Source organism: Acipenser ruthenus, chromosome 26 (genome assembly GCF_902713425.1).
Source record: "Acipenser ruthenus chromosome 26, fAciRut3.2 maternal haplotype, whole genome shotgun sequence".
Lineage (NCBI taxonomy): Eukaryota > Metazoa > Chordata > Actinopteri > Acipenseriformes > Acipenseridae > Acipenser > Acipenser ruthenus.
This window is the reverse complement of record NC_081214.1, coordinates 18,749,378-18,768,023: the sequence shown is the minus strand read 5'-3', so window position 1 is coordinate 18,768,023 and position 18,646 is coordinate 18,749,378.

Below are 18,646 nucleotides of genomic sequence, written 5' to 3'. Positions count from 1 at the left end.
TACGGATCAGAAAATTATCACTCGACTGACCATGAATTATCTTGGAGGTCCAACTCTTCTGAGTTTGTTCAGCCAGTGACAGACACAGAAGCTTAATGTGTGAAAAGATTGACTTTTGTAAATTCCATTTACACAATTTAATTAATGTCAGAACCTTTATGGCTTGTACTTAACTACAGACATTTTCTTTGTCATATTGATTATATTGGTGGGAGGGATGCATAGGTTCTTTGTAAGTAAACTGGTTAATTGGCAGTAGCAGAAACTATATAATTGAATCAAGTATATTCTAAAACCCTGACATTTAACTTCAAAGTAAAGGTATTTTTTACTGAGTCATTGACTTTTGTTTAGTCTTTGAAGCTCTGTGCTTTTCTCATGAAATCCAAATATATATGTGTATAGGGATTGGTTTGGTGCAATTACTATTTGTATGTATTTTTTCTAATTCTGGCAATCGTTACAGAATGCATTGGGTGTCAGAATGTCTTATGTTAGTGTAATACCAAAACTGCAACTGGTTCGAAATGTGGCCAAATGAACATGACCTTAGTCTAGCTTCACAGTTGACCTGGTGGTATCCACTTTTGAATATCAACATTCTGAGATTATGGAATGCTTGGCAAATTTCCCATGCAGTTGATTTACTAGTCTCATAATTTCTGATTCCTAATGCCCCCAAGAGGCAGATCAACTCCGTAGATACTGGTATTGTGGCTTTACCAGTTACCAGCTAGAGAGACTAAAGAGATATTTTGTATTTTAATATAAAAGTGTTTAGGAATACCTTAAATATTGTAATGTCAACAAACACACCTTCCAAACTCAGGCAATGGGTAGCACAGAGAAGTCAGCATGAATGGCCTAGCAGGTCTTCTAAGGTGTAGGATTTGTTTATCAGGCAGACTAAGACAGAGACGGTCTTTGAAGTTGTAACCCTGCAGAGTTTTGATATTGGCATATGGCCTGGGTACTGGAGAGGGAGGAGGCACAATGCCAGAATGAACTGTGTCAAACTGTCGACAGGTACAACTAATGTCAAGCTCCCAGTGTCATACAGCTAACTGTCTGCAGTGTAGTGTTTGTGGACTATTCTCAGCATGTGCCAGTGCGAACAGAAGTCTGCTGCAGAGAAGCATTCAGTGAATTTAACCATTTTTATTTGTATGTGTATCTTAAGGCAAATCACCTAGGATAGTCTTGACAAATAAGATACATTTAGTGATACGTTAAACTAAGTTTATTTCTATTAAAAACATGTTATTTTCAAACAGACAGTATTGAGATGTCAAACAGGGAGAGCAAGCACCTGCATGGCACCAGGGCATATAGTACAGTGACGTAGCTGCTTCTGCTCCTGTGGTTAGTACTAGGACAATTCCAAGGCTTGCACATTGCAAACAGAAGTGTGCAGGTTTATATTGCTGCACCACTGGTCTTCCATAAAGCACTAGTACTGACCCATGGTACTAATGGTTTATTCATGTAATAGACTTTTTGGTAGCACTTAAGATTATGGGTTCCCATGTTAATACATCGAGCAACAATTTGTTGGTCGCAAGGACATTTCCATGTATGTATCAAGTAGTTCCCATGTAAGAGCAGGAACCATCTGGAATTACCCACTGATGACAGTGTATTATGGTGCTACTAACTTTTTTTTTTTTTAATAACCCACAAGTTAAAGCTTTGTGAATAGGACCCATACTTATTTGTAAGAGATCAGTACTTAATAGAGATGTTTCTGCACATACACACAAGTTGTAGTACATGAACAAGTAAAACAATCAATAAAAGAAAACTCACCAGAAGTTATTGTTCCTGATCTCCCCATTGAAATCTATATAATTTCAAAGCTTGAAGATTGTTTGATGGAACAGGTTGAGGTTTATTTTGTGGCACACCAGGAGTCATAATGCAGGTGTTCATTTACAGTGACTGCAAAAAGATCAAAGCAGACTGTCTCACAATGCGGATGTGAGTTTGTACTGCCAAGAAGAAAAGCTTCACATGCTATTATTTTTACTGCTAGAACTAGGAAAACTACTTTAAGACAAAGCAGGTCCCCCTGAACTTTCAAAGTTTCAATTATATAAGGAGCAGTGTAATTGACATTTCAGAATAAATTGCTAACTGTGATGCAGGCAGTACTTTTGTTCAGATCTATAATATTTCACATGAGCAATAAGGTAGTGACATCGTTTGAATGTCTTTATGTTGCTTCAAACGCCAGGCAAACTTAAAAAATGACTGAATCTCAATGTTGGAGTAACAGATCTGAGAACCACACAGAATAATTGCAAATATCAAAACAGGAAGTTATAAAAATCCATTAAAAGGGGTATTTGAAGCTCAATACCCTCCAATTAGGACATTTAAACCATGTAATGGGTTTAAGGAGGCTGTGTGGTCCAGTGGTTAAAGAAAAGGGTTTGTAACCACAAGGTCCCTGGTTCAAATCCCATCTCAGCCATTGACTTATTGTGTGACACTGAGCAAGTCACTTAACCTCCTTGTGCTCTGTCTTTCGGGTGAGACGTAATTGTAAGTGACTCTGCAGCTGATGCATAGTTCACACACCCTAGTCTCTGTAAGTCGCCTTGGATAAAGGCGTCTCCTAAATAAACAAATAATAATAATAACTGCCTTAATGGTTGAATGAAATACATCTGAACAACAATTTTTTTTTTTTTTTTTTTTTTTACTGTACCCTATGCTTTTTGTATAGTGGGGTTTTGGGTTCTAAATTATCCATTTCCTCTATATCTGTCTTTCCCAGAATTTTCCTGACTATGAGCTTGCTTTAAAAATCCTAACTGCCAGGCATTACAAGACTTCTTCCAATCCAATATGGGTAAAACCAATATTACAGATCTAATTTCATTGCAATCAGTTTGATATCTATACACCACAAGCCATTTTATAATAACATTTATGAAGGCATGGGTTGTACTGATACAACCCACTTCTCAGCTATGATTGCTTTCTTATAATGTCGTGTGGCACTAGTTAAGAGGAGTCTTTTGTGCAGTGTTTAGATCTAGTGATATAAAGCCAGAGGTACCCTGTGCATTAGATTACCTAGCCTCGCACTGATGATCTCTTCTTTTGCCGAGGTACTTCCTCCACCCACCACAAACTCTGCTACAATAATATAGTATTGCTACAGCCGTTCTGATAACTGCTCACAATGCCATTCATTCTAAATATAATCCAATCCTGCTTGACCTTGGGTTTGCATCTCACAGCTGACTTTTTGCAGCATGTCTTGGTAGTAATAAGTGTGGGATTTCATTAAGTGCAAGTGATGTCATAAAGGCTTCTGTTGCTCTTGTTAATGGCTCCCAGTGAAACCTATTTAGCATGTTTTAATGTAAATACTGCATCCTATTACAAGAAAGGTGAAGCACTTGTAACTATGATTAGGTTGTGTGGGCCCTGATGACCAAAAGGGCTCACCTGGTACAGGCACGACTGAGTGGTGTGCAGGGTGATCAAGTCAGGGGATCATAGGTTAACACCCTGAAGGTGCAAAGTCGACAAAGTTGCTGATGGGTCGCTCTAGCCCGGGAGGGACTTCTCCTTACCTGTACCTGACAGTTCAGTAGCTCACCGACATCCCCCGTAGAGGCTTGTTAATTCCTGCCACCTGGACACAGATGCCAATTCCAGGACTCTATGGGTTAAACCCAGACAGGTGGCAACCCTACTCACGTGTCTGTAAATCTGCTAAATAAAGTGCAAAATGGCAGACACAGGTTTAGCAACTTTAATTGAGACAATCCTCATATTGTATTTAAGCACATTTTGTAGAACATTTGTTTGGAATGCTTTGGAAATACAAAATACTAATCCTGCCCTGCAGTTAATAACAACCGTATAAAACAGTAATAATTAAATTTTTGTAAACCGCATTAACTTGATAGCATCATGTTTGTCACTGTAAAGTAATGTATGCATGCTTATGGGTATAACAAATACGTCTTATTGATAATTTCTAATGAAAAGGCACATGAATGAATGAAATAATTTATTTTTTAATGTTTGCATTAACTGTATAGATATACAAACTGGTTCTCTCAGAAACTAATAAGGAAAAGCTGGAGGGCTGAAAGAGATAAAGTCGTTTTTCAGTTATTAATTTCATTTTTTTTTAAATCAGGAAGTGGTTTTAAATTTTAACCTTTTCATGCTGTTGCCATGAGGTCTTGTCATTTACAGTATCTGCTTATGTGTCAATGACAAGAGGTTTCTTCATAAATATATTGTTAAATTCAATCTCATGTTTTCAAATTTATTGGAAGACATTGAAATAGACTTCTAGTCACAACATTTGCCATTACATTTAAGTTTATTTTAGTACTATATATATGATAATGACAGTTTTATAATGACCTTTTCAAATGACGTAGAGAAGTCTGCATGAAAGATTAGATGTTTTATAATTGCAGCATAAAGAAAAATACAAAAGCAACACTGTGCCTCTAACTGACCACCATGTCTGAGAGAGTGACTAGCAATTTGTAATACATAATAGACTTCAACTGAGGTCTCAGCTTCAGCCAAGAACACCCCCAGTGTAGAAAGGATTGAGGCAGTTCAAGAACAGACATTCATTGTAATGAAAGATGGTTAGGAGTTACAATATGTACCTTTTAACTTTAAAGTTATGAATGAATGTTTAAATTATACAATGGCAATAACCTTTTCAATACTTCCAGTACTCACTTATTAGTAAAATCAAACAATATACAGTATCTACAATCTATAATTTAAACACATGGTAAATCAAGGTTGACCATAAATAGTACATGGTTTACTAGGGTGTTACATGGTTTATATATGATATCCATATATGGGTCCAAAAAGTTTTCTGTAAATCGGCAACAAACCTGTATTTGTTATTTGTTACGTATTTGTTACATTTGCTCCACAGCTCTTACAAAACCCTGTAAATCAAAAACAATGTTCTTGAGACATGTAAAACAGGATTTTCGGCCATTGTCAGATTGTCAGACATTCCTCCAAGTCAGATTGAGTGACAGGAAATATCTCTAAAAATAAGGCACCGCACCTTACGTTACAACAATAAAAGGAGTTTCCAATATACTCAATGAGTTGCATACAGAACTGTAGAACTAGTGCTATCCTCTGGCACGCTGAAAGTGCCTTGACAGACTTGCCTTGACAGACTCCAGTCAATACTTTCGTGTGATCGAAAGTATTGACTGGAGTGTAAAATAACGATTTTTGAAATAATACTTGAGTGCACTGGAGTCTACGGTAGGATTATCAGGTGGTGATTCAGCAGCCCTTCTTTTTCTCTCAACACCTCCTCTTGCTTGAAAGTCAGAAAAATGCAATTGTGATATAATTATAATGCTATTGTATTACCCTGAAGAAACTCTCACAGAACTGTTAGCAGACCACAGCATGACCAGCAATGGTAACACATGGATCTGAAGCAAATAGTGCAGTGTGGTTTGATACAGTAGCACACTCTTCTTCGTAGGACAGCACCTCCAGCACAGCACCCCTGAATGAGTATGCTTGGTTATGTGATTTTTAGATTCAGGGGAGAGTTCTTATTGCACGGCAACAAACCACACAGCCTGCAGCCTCTGGGGTTTTACTAGTCAGGTCCAACCTTATACGGAGATATGACTTGATCATACAGGAAGGCGGTAATGCTGCAAAGCACTCTGACCATAGATGCCATTGTTTTCATTCACGTGAGATGTTACTTCCTTCTTTTGCTTCATGGTTTTCCTCAAATGGTTCGTGGGATATTCCCAACTGTGCCAAGAACTGATGGATGTCAATAAAACAGGGTCTGGGTGTGTCAAAAGAAGCATTCCTGTCAGTAGGTAGGTCAGGTGGTAGACACAAACATATCTTGGGACTGTGATGAATCTTATTAAGTATTGGTATTTTGTAACCATGCATCATGATACAGAAAATGTGTGTGGGAATCTGGACTGTCCTGGTGAAGGGGCTGTTGTCATGTGTGGTGTTTATTTCTTTCTACCTCCTGCGCTTGGATGACGGCTTCAATATCCAGTGCAATTTTACTAAAATAACTGAAAACATGTGTAGAAATGTGCATTGCTTTTTATCGTATTGCTGTGAGGTTGTTAGAGATGACAGAAGGACTGTGCCACTAAGGTTAGGGAAGACCAAATTTAGAGTGTGCAGTAGTGGTTAGGGCTCTGGACTCTTGACCAGAGGGTCATGGGTTTAATCCCAGGTGGGGGACACTGCTGCTCTACCCTTGAGCAAGGTACTTTACCTGGATTGCTCCAGTAAAAACCCAACTGTATAAATGGGTAATTGTATGTAAAAATAATGTAACAATTGTAAGTCACCCTGGATAAGGGTGTCTGCTAAGAAATACATAATAATAATATTTACAATTTCTTTGCTTTGCTCCAGGGTCACATACTGTATTATAGATGTTTGGTCCTGCTTTATTTTAATATCCATTTGTTGTGTAATTAACTGTTAAAAACGAGTGTGCAAATATATTAACAAATGAATTAAGGGTTAGTATATATATATATATATATATATATATATATATATATATATATATATATATATATATATACATACTAACTTTTCCACCACTGCCCCCCACTATTTTTAGTTGCACATGTGTACTGGTATCATGATTGTGATTGGGACTCCAGAATTTAGCTTTCTCGTGTGATTGAATTCCGCTTCTTTTTCATTTGTATGTGTCGTGGTAGATTTGAAGAGGAATAGCAATAAAATACACTTTCTAATTCATCCTTGCCCTACTGCTTCTAGTTTCAATTATGCTGGATCATTCTGCTTCAGTGGAGAGAGCTTCCACTCTGGGAGAATAGAACCAGATAATGTTATCCTACAAGCCAAGGGCGTTCCGTGGTTGCCTGGTTACAAAGTGGAAATGAGAGGGGGTGGAAGGAAAAGTAGCTTTAATTGCAAAACAGGTCACTGCGCATTTAACCTTTTTATTGCCCTTCCCCCAATTCAATATAAGACTAATCTGGTCTTTGGATTTTCACATTGATAAATGTATACTTGCTATATCACTGTAAGATTTATAAGCCAATTATATAAGCACTCCTAATGGCAAAATAGATCATGCTTATAGCAGTACTTGCAAAAGTATATGATGCAGAGTCATCTAAGACTTCAAAGCCAATATGTTGTACTTGTTATCTATACATTGCTAGTGAAAAGCACAGGGCTGGCATTAAGTCACTTGGGGTATATCCACACATGCTCTGTAGCTGACGTAGAGCACTGAACTTTGGTACTAGCACAGAAAAAGCCCGGGAGAACACAATGAAAGCAATAAAAAAAGTCCACTGTTGAAGTCTATATCACATGTTTAATTAACACTGCGTGACAACATTACCAAGCGATATGGTGATACATTAAATGGCTGAGGATTAAAAAAAAAAAGCTTTAAAAGCTGCTCATTTAATTAACCATGTGCCGACATCATGTTCTGTACCAGAATCCTGCACAGAGCACACAGTAGGTGTATAATACAGGTGCCGAACATTAACCCTGTCAGTGCCACATTCTTTACCTCTCGCCATATTAAAGATACAGACCACTCTTATCCAGTACAAATTAACCATTTCAAGCTATTTAGATAGTGGGTCTGAATTGCATGAACTGTCGCTAAATTAATGAATTGTTTTACTTACTAGTTACCAAAAGCACACCCCTCCAGGGGTGAAGCAGGAAAACGTATTAAATAAATACAAAACTTAACCACAAGGTTAAACAAAGAAGATTGTGGGTGAGTGCAAAGTTTTCTGTAGTAACAGAATTGCACTATTTTAATAGATATGGTTTGCATATAACATTTCAAACAGTACAATTTGAATCCATGTTATTACAATGATCCCCATATAGAATCACCACCACCATTAAAAAACTAAATACATTTATTGAAGCCGCTCACAGGATTCACACTCACTTTACTTATTGATTAAAATTGGTTCATTTAGAGGCGAGTTAAAAAACCTGACCTGTCTTCAAGTGTTTATGGTGGTAACCCTAGATTAGAGCCTTTTTTTCACTCAGCGACAAAAGCTTTATCCCAGCAGAACCCTTACTTATTCATTCTAACCACATTGGCAGACGATGATGTTCCCATCATCATGGGGTTCATTGTCAGATTCGGAAATACAAACTAACACTGTTTTCATCTTGAGGTTGTCATGTGAAAATGAACATTTCCCAGTTGCCTGCCTATGTTCTGTTCCCTTTGTGTGTAAGCATGGTTATTTAAAAATGTTTTCTAGTCGGCAAATGCCTTGCAAATATGATGGCATGGACATTTTAAAAATTCATCAAATGCTTCAAAAGCATTTCAGTCAAAATTACAGCCTTGCCTGTCAGAAAGGGGATCTGAACTAATCGGATAGATACACCAAGTCTCCAAAATGCAATTATTATTTCAGGGTCAGTGTGACAGAGACAGAATGATTCTTGGTGATAAATCTCTCTCCCGACCTGTGAGGGCGCTGTGTAAAAGGAACAGAGTGCCCTGGGCTGGATGGTCAGACAATTCATTCCCAGGGTTAGAAGGAAGTCGGTCATCTAGAAAGGGGGTGGAGCTGCGATACACTAAATCATCGGGAAGGGAAACGACGTGGCAGCCGCGGATTGGAGGAGCAGTTGCACTAGTTAACCAAGGGATCATGATTGACGGTACAAAAGGGGGCATAATGAAGTGATCTGTTTCTTTGTATGGTTAAATGTTGAACCGGAATGAGTGTTTTGTTTGTTTTGTTTGTTGTGTCTAAAGAATACTTGTTTGTTATTATTAGACAGCTAACACGATCCGGAGCTGTTGCCAAAGGCCAGCACTTACCCGGACAACACTATTGCTTCACAAATAACGGTATTTACACCACGAGCACTATCACACTCACTGTGGACTTGTGTTTGTTTTTTGTGTTACATGTGAGTGTTTAGGAACAGGACTATTATTATTTCGGGTCCAACCCATGGATTAAAACAGAGCAATACACGCTGCTGTATTGCCTGTTAGCATTGTTATTGTTTCCTGTATTTGGGTCATCAGACCATTGGATTTACAAATAAAAAATCATTGCACCTGGATTATCGTTGTCTGTCTGTTCATTGATCACTGCTGCATTCCTGCACCTGCACACTGTTAACCACTTTGCCACAGTCGGCCATTCCCTTGCATTCTTAATTAGTGTCACATACATTTTCCCTTGCAAGGTCAAACTAACTCTCTGCTGTTCAGGATCACAGTTATTCTACTAGTTATAGTTATTCTATCTTGTGATAGCTGATCATTAAGCAATTGCTGACCTTCATATCAATTGTTGTAGTTAATGGTACGGCAATGAATTTGAGATTCAGAAGCCGAATACATACATTTACCAAAAATCAGGAAACCGACCCAGCAGATTAGGATCTGAGGGAGTTCAGGGTAGATTTATTGTTCTTGTTGTAAATCTTTAACTCTCACCCATACAGCAACTCTGTTCATGTTATACCCTACTCCATCCACCACTGTAGCTCACACCTTGTAGTTGACCTTGTCTGTTCAGTAATCACCCTTGCTGTACCTTTCCGACATAGTCAATTACCACACGGTAAGCCTAATAATTGGCGTTCTGTTGCTTAAATGAAATATTAAATGTAAAATAAGTACAGTCTTATCAACTTAATTAAAGTACATAAATGCAGTTCATTGTTTCATGAATCATAACGGACAATACTTTGTCTTTGAAAACAGTGGGATAGAGCCAGGTACTTTTACCCTATATTTTTATAATGCACAATGTCTTTCTTTCTATAAAAAAAATAAAAATAAATAAATTAAAAAAAAGATTACTTGCAAACACCAAAAGTAAATGTCTGTGTTCATAATTTTTTATTTGCCAAATAACAATTTGGAGTAAAGATCTGGAAATCTAGTCCAGTTCAGAAATAAAAAATCCAAATGGTGTTTTTGTACTGCAGTGATAAACTGATCAACTGAAAATGACTTCTAACGTAGCGGTAAAAACAACTGCTTATTGTTATTGAAGGAAATTCGGAAAGGTTTAACCTGTGGCTGTTCTAAATAATCTTTCCTTTCCTTCTTTATTTAAGCAAAAGGAAAGAAATTGAACATCTTGCACTCTCAATGACTGAATCAAAACTCGTCTGCTACAGTAAATAGATACACCACTTTGATTTCCTTGCCATTTAACAGGATTATTATGTATTAAACCATGAACAAATCCCTCTCTGATCTGCCGTCGAGCTGCAGGAATGACACAAGAAGGGAATCAGCCGCCTGAAAAACGAAAGCATTACCAATCGCTCATCGTTAGTCAGCTGCCTCAGACCCTATCTTCATAGTGCAAATCTAATAACTATTAGTGCGTGACAGGCAAGCTTTTCATACCACTGGAAATGTTACACTGTTCATCTGAGGCATTTCCAATCAGCTTTGCACGGCACAAGAATTTGGCTTTTTATAACATGCAAATGGAAAAAGATCTGTATATGAGTTATATGTATAGACACTACACTATACAGTGGGCTAACAAACTCCACCAGAGTTATAGAAGATTTATCAGTCACACTATATTAACCATTAACAACTAACACAAACACTTTTGTCAAGTGGTAGTTAATACAGAGTAACATTCTGTAAAGTAAATTAAAAAATATCTATTTTTTATATTATTGAAACAGTGTTTTTTTTAAGGCACTTTCAAAGATGTTTCGTTAAGTAAAGTCTTTGTAGTAAGGCATTTGTCTCAAACTATTTTTTTTTCACAATTGTCAGTCCCCGATTGAGAGGGGCACAGGAGTGAATAGCAGGGATGGTCAGTCAGTCAGGACTGAGGTCTGCTCACAGAGCTGTAAAGGAAAGTTCACATGACCTCTGTTGTCAGGTGGTCTCATGACCTCTGGTGCCTGACTGTAGTCAGTGCTACTACACCTTTCACAAGTCCTACATTGTCGCACTAAAAACTAGGGTTTCATACAGCTTACATAAGTATTTATAAGCATGTGTGCCTGAAATATAACCATCAACTATCTGAGATAAAATAGCATATCTCTTATATCGAGTTTATGCGTTAACACAACTATTTGTTATTAATACAGCATCAATATTTTACATTGATATTTAAACAGGTCCTTTCATAAGAACTGACTGGATGTACCATCTATCTATGAAGATTTTATTCCCTAGATTTGTATGGACAGTAAAAACTGAAGTCCATGTACATTGAAAAAATGCCCCCCAAAGAACTATAAAGCACAAAGATAAAACAACAGCTTTAACATCCATGTTGTGATATGAATTGGCTCAGCTATGGGTTGAGTAACTTTAAATCATACACAATAGACAGCAAAGTTCTCTACTCACTGATGGGTTCAATGGTTGCTCTTTAAGGAAGAACAAAGTGAATCACTTTTATATCCTTTGTCAACATCTTGACACAGGCAGATGGTAGAAGTCTCAAGTCTGGGACTACAAAGTAATATAAATCTAAAAGAATGAAAGTGTGTCTCTTATTGGCTGAGAAACATTTACTCTACTCTGCCATGTTAGTTTGGTGCCATGACGACTCAGGAGAGATTACCAGGCAGTGTTGTGTGACACACTGCTGTTATGGATTCTGGCCCCTGCTTGTGAGACGTGTGTAAAAGCTCTATAACTGTTTGTGCTTGTGCTTGAGTTATATAATTAGCGCTTGGGGCGTGTGTGGTCGCCCAGTCTCTCCCAGACTCTGCTCTCTTAATCATACACACTTTTGTGTAAATGAAAGGTCTGCCGCTAACAGTAGTGATTAGTTTGTAATGTAAATGGAATCCCCTACTGTAAATGCATTCTTCATTATAAGTGATGTATGAGAACTCCACTGTCACTGCTAAGGATTTGTTAACATTCCATCATTACAATAGGCCTCTTCTTGATACTTTCCATGAGAAATACATGAAAGAGATACACTTTTACATGTTTGATTTTCAGAACCAATGGGTCTTACATTAATCATCCAAACACAGTGGAGATATTTAGACTGGTCTCTGTTTAGATCCATTGATACACCCCAATGTGTGTATCAGGTGCACGGTTACCAACGTAATCCCAAATCAGACCCAAGTAATAATGCTAACACCAAATTGTAATCATCCATTGAAGCATTTACGAAAGTTGTCAAACAAAGTTTTGTTAAGCAGGTCAGAACCTACATGTTCTGTGATGCAAGTCCGCTTACTGCATAGATGCAACAAAAAACATAGGAATCGGGCATTATTCCAACCATGACATTAAATCATATGAGCACCAATGAACACTACACTTTATGAACAGCTTTCTTCTGCTAATAAACTGCAATTAACTTTGTGTGCAGTTCCATACCAAGGGATTACAGTACAGGAGCTGACCTTCAATACCGTACGCTAATGCAAGGATTCCAGCATACAAAACAAAACATTAGAAATGACAGAGGAACTGCAGATACATGATTATGTACTCGCATCATTTTAAAGCACACAGCCACTCTGCTCACTTCAGAATGGACCCCCAACATCAATACTGCTAGCTAAGTTTGACCATTTTATAAAGTAATACACTAGAAAGGTTACAAACGCTAATGTCTTCCCATGTAATTATGCACAACGGATACTAGGCAATGCACTGCCTTAAACGTTTCCTAATGTTTCTGAAGCATTCCCCCAATATCTGCCTTAGAAGTCCAAATGTAATTTTTTTTGCAAAACGTTACATTGCTAGAAGCTGAATGTACAGTAATAAATGACATCTCAAATTGCTTCCTGACCTATTTTAACTGCATTACCCTGCTCCTGGTAAGCTGCCAATAAAAATGCTTGACATTTTTGAACTTGAAAAACTAATTGAAACTAAGCCAGCTGTTTTATTGGCCACATGCATTTAATACTAACCAGTTACTGCCATAAATAAACTGTCCACAGATATAACCATCAAAGATGGGGACAGCAATGTATATGTTATGGCTAAAGCTGACAACCAGTAATTGTCAACAACCATCAGTGGTTGAAGTTGATCATTTCAATTCATTTTCTGCATTAATTAGTTATTGTTGTTAATGACCAGGGACCCTGAGAATCAATCATGCTTTAATTTTCAGGATTTATCGGTTGTTAGCAATAACCAATTCTTGTTGGTGAAAGTTTAAAACTCATCCTGTTTTTTTTTATTTCATTTTTATGATTTTTTATTCTTTGACAAACCCTTTTTTCCGCTTAGCCACACAGTTTAACAAGGTAATTATCTTACAATGGTCATTGTCAACACAAAGCAGATCCTCTAAGCACATACTGTACCTGTTCAGCACTGGACGCTCTCCATGGTACTGAACCCGGCAAAAACCAAGCAAATGTTCACAATCACAGACCCAGCCAGCGATTACCTGCTGATGGGAGAGCGACCACTTTACTGCATCCCTCCCTTTCTGTCCTCAATGTGGGAAGTATGAACATCAAGAATTGCTGCTTCTGAGAGTGTTATGGAAATGTGAGTTAAACAGACACTCCCTTATACAGAACAACAACACTGAGTTTTCCTCTCCTATCCATTTTACCAATATTAAATCTTTGTCTTCAGAACTGTTTAGTTTGTAGTTTAAAAAAAAAAAGCTAAACATCTATATTATTCTCTATAAAAACAGGGATATTATTTGGAAATTGGCATTTATGGATACAATATTTAATATGAAGTATGAACACATTCATTGGTAGACCATTTTCAATATGTTCTCAATTAGTACAATGCACAATATCCATATGTTTAAAACAACATTACTTATATTATACAATATCAATGACTAGAAACCAGTCCACAATCTTTTAAACTATAAAGTAAGTGAAAAATACTGAATAAGTGGACTAAATAAAAACACTACGAAAAGAGAATCATCATCATTTCTTTTTAAATCACTGATTAAGACATCACATGCATTAATTGATTTTAAATTTGAGTAATTTAACCCTTGGTTGTCCAGGACAGTACAGAGCTTTACTAATTACTACCCAGATGGAATTTATTGAACAGATCCTTTTATTCTAACTTTTTTTGGTCTTTCAGTTTTTTTTTTTTAATTTCGGTAACCTAGGAACTAAGTTGTTATAGATAACATTTGGTTTCACATTTGGAGACAAGGAGGGGATTGGAATTCCCTTATTTATTTATTAACATTTATGTTAAATATTTATATTGACACAATCTGGGCCATTAAGCATTTGGGCGATACTAATGACAATTCACCTTTAATAAATTTGGGTCTCTCACAAGCAGCACTGCATGAAGGAAAAAACTCAGTATGCTCCAATCCTGATTGAATCATTCATGCACTTCCATGATGACCCCTCTATGGATCTCAAGCACAGTGGAACAGGGAAGCAGTGTACAAATTCTACTTTCACAAGCAATTGATTTTTTTTTCTATCTTTGCTCCCAGCAAGAATTCTCTTGGTGGCAGTCCACTATAGTTTGTAAACTAGAAACCAGCGACCGGGGCACACAAACTGAGAGAACACATATTGATGACTGAACTACTCTGAGATAATTATTAACTGCTGAGCTAAAGATGGTGACCTGTTTTCAGACCCTGTCATAACACAGATAATGAAACATGACATAATAATATATTGCTGTGCCTGTGTAATCTGTTCCTGTTTTCATTATCCAGTATGGGGTATATACAGTGGAATATCAGTTTTGAAGTTTTTCAAATTGCAATATTATTCACTTCAATGCACCACAGCAAAACTGTAACAATCTATGGTTATATGTGTTTAGTATCCAGAGAACCATGCTAGTATGCTAGATACTATCAACAATATTAAAGTGTTTACAAGTAATTGGAATGCTAATTGTAAGATCATTCTCTAATTACATGTTGTCACAGTGAATAGGCTACTTGTTCAAACATAGTAAGTGGAGTCAACAGCTGCAAAAGCATCAACAAACCATAGAACACTGGAATGGTTTTCATGCAGTTTAGAAACTCCAAATTCTCTCTCCATTGTGGTGAGAATGTCAGGTAGTGCACACATATCACACACATTCTTCACGCCATAGGAAGTTTGCAACTAAAATATGGAGCCAGTAAAAAGATAGAATCATTCATGCACTTCCCTTTGCTAAATAAAAAGTCAATGATTCAACGACTTGCAAAGGGTTTGGTCCTGATTCATTTAACATTAACAAAGTAATTAAATGGCAGCTTTTAAAGGTTCAGGTGTGTGGAAGAGAGAAGACATTTGTCTTTATAAATGTTTATGCCCTTAGTGATGGGAAGGAGAGGGTATTTTTCTAAAACCCTAAAATGAAGTATTGGCTCAGTGCCAGAATGAGGAGATTGTGTTGGTGTCTGGAGATTTTAATTGCACTGAAAATGCATGTTTAGATAGGAATAGTTCAGAGCCCCATCCAGGTCGGTTAGGGAATTGCTCTCTGTGTTAAACACGTATGAACTAGTGGACACATGGAGGAATCTGCACCCCACTGCCAGGCAGTATACGTGGGCAAAAGGGTATTCTGGCCATATATCATTGGCCAGATTAGACAGATTCTATTGTTTTAAAAATGATTTAAATCTAACAACAGATACTACTATTCACCCTGTAGATTTTTCTGATCACAGTATAAATCTTACTGACACTTTAATATAATGCAGTTGCAAGGTGCACATATTTGTAAAATGTTTTAAGTTTTTTGGCAGCAAAAAACACATCTTTTCCTCACTAAGACGTGTCTAAAGTCCAGATGAAATTGTTGTGTCAGCAGCACACTGAACACACTACCCAAAATACAGCTAGAGTTATGAAAGAGCTGGAGGAGGCTATCACTGAGCTCCATAGAGCTCTGCAGGATGGGTTTGATGACAGGCTGTTTGAAAGCCTAAAAATATAACAAAAAAAACGTTGTTAGATCTGGTTGATGGGTACATGGAGCGCTAATGCGCTCGAGATTTCAAAATCTTTCACAGGTCGATTTGGATTAGAGAAAATTGTCAGCTCAATGCAAGCTGATCCATTGCCTAAAGACTAACACTGGGCAGGAGTTCAGGGAACCTGAGGCCATCCGGACACATCCTGTATTGTTTTATACGGACCTGTACACTGCAGAGGATGTGGAAGAGTCCCAGGGGGCTCAGCAGTTCTTCAGGGGTCTGACTCAGGTTCCTGAAGAGGAGAGGGAGCGGCTTAAGGAGGGGCTGACCTTCCAGGAGCTTATTGTGGCTCTGGAAGGGCTAAATAATGCAAAGGCTCCTTGAATCAATGGACTTCTAGTTGTGTTTTATAAAGCTCTCTGGGCTCAGGTGGGGATAGATCTGTGGGAAGTGCATGAGAGAGAACAAGCTGCTGGCAGGCAGTGTTGACTTTGCAACTTAGAAAACTGTCGGCCTGTAAGTCTTCTGTGTTCGGACTATAAAGTACTGTCTAAGGTACTGGCAAACAGACTACGGACTGTGATGAATACTATTGTGCATCAGGATCAACCATATTGTGTACCCAACAGGTCTATCCTTGATAATGCGTTTTTAATTGGTGATTTGATAGCAGCCTCCAAGCTCTTTAGATTTAAAGCTGGGTTGATTTCATTTGATCAAGAAAAAGCTTTTGATCGGGTAGATCACAGATATTTATTAAATGGGTTTAGTGCATTTGACTTTGGACCTAAGTTTGTGGGGAAAATTCAGGTGCTTTATAGTAATGTGTTCAGCGTCCTGAAAATAAATGGTGGGTTGAGCTCTTCCTTTCCAGTGCAGAGAGGAATTCGTCAAGGATGCTCTCTCTCTCTGGAATGTTTTATTCTCTCTCTATTCAACCCCTTATTGAGAAAAAGGTACTACAGGGTCTGGTTATTCCAAACTGCTCCAATCAGTCATTTAAAGTTGTGGCTTATGCAGAAGACATAGCCGTGATAATACTACAACCAAGACATTAGGGCCTTAAATCAATGCCAGGAAATGTTTGAAAAAGTGTCGTCTGCTCGAGTTAACTGGGCGAAGAGCAATGCTTTTTTAATGGGGGATTGGGAGGGCACCAGACCGCCAGATCTACCAGGGGGGTTACAGTGGAATAAGAGGGTGTTTCGACATCTTGGGGTGTTCCTGGGAGGGGAGGGAGTAGCTCAAGAGAACTGGGAGGGAGTGTTGGATAAGGTAAAGAGTAGATTGCAGAGATGTAGGTGGTTGGTAGCAAAGATTTCTTATAGAGGCAGAGTGTTGATTATTAATAACTTGGTCGCCTCAGTGCTCTGGTACAAGTTAACGTGTGTGGACCCCCCACCGGCTCTAGTAAAAGAAATTCAGAGAGTACTGTTCGATTTCTTTTGGGATGTGTTGCACTGGGTAAAACAAAGTGTTCTCTATCTGCCAGTAGATGAAGGGAGGCATGGCTTAATTGACATCTCCAGTGAGATGGCAGCTTCAGGCTTTACAGAGGTTTTGTTTTTTCCTGAATTGTGTTTGGTTTTTTTCACGGGGTGGGAGGGTTTAGTCTTGACAGGCAGCTGTTTTTAATGAGAACTAGCCGGCTGATCTTGTCTGTGGTATCTGGGTTCTATAGAGGGGAGCTGCTCACCTGGCACACTATGGCAGTGAGGACGGGGTTTGAGTCAGTGGGGCTGTATTGGCTTTTGGAAGAGCCTTTAATACACAATTCTGCTCTCAAGTGTAAAGTTTTGTGTCATTGCTGGTCAGCAGGGGGTCACTAAGATTGGGCAGTTAATAGATGTGGAGAGGAGGGAGTGGAGGAGTGCAGTTTCTCTGGCCGCTGAGCTGGGTGTCAGGTCAGTGCGGTATATCAGTGTGGTTTCAATGCAGTTGATGGCTGCACTGGGAGAGAGAGGGAGAGGGACTCTTGGCTTAGGTCGACCAGGATGTCTTCAGCTCACCGCGCACCAGCAACCCCTGTAGACTGGCCCGGGCACCTGCGGGCTTGCCTTTAAGCTGCCCAGATCTGCGTTGTCCTCCGACACTGTAGCTCTGAGTTGGCTGCATGGTGGGCCTGCAGAGTGAAAAGAAGCAGTCGGCTTACGGCACACACTTCAGAGGACAGCGTGTGTTCATCTTCGCCACTCCCGAGTCAGTGCAGGGGTGGTAGCGGTGAGCTGAGCCTAAATACAATTGGATATTTCAAGTTGGGAGAAAAACGGGGTAAAATTAATTGCCGACTACTAAATAAAAAATAAAAAAATCTCTTATTTCTCTTTATCTGGGCATCTTCAGTTTCATACAATATTAATATATAAATACATACATAAATAAATACATTCCTTGATGTCAAAGTGAGGCTACTTTGAATTACCGATCTGAGTTTGAATTATTCTAGGTAGCCACAAATGTGTCAAACTAGGCTAATTTGGGGAAAAAAGTGAATGCGGTAATAAATAGGTATATTGCATGCCAGTTAAAGCTATCTTACTTTAAAGGGACGCACTGTATTGTATTTCGTATGTTCATCCACAACGTTAAACACTCAATTGTAAATTTTATGTGAAACTATAAAACCCATAGACCATGTTTATTTAGTTTTAACCCCTTAATGTAGACTAGTTGGAATTATTCTCCAGGGTAGCCCCAATTATGTCAAACTTTGAGAGAGAGAG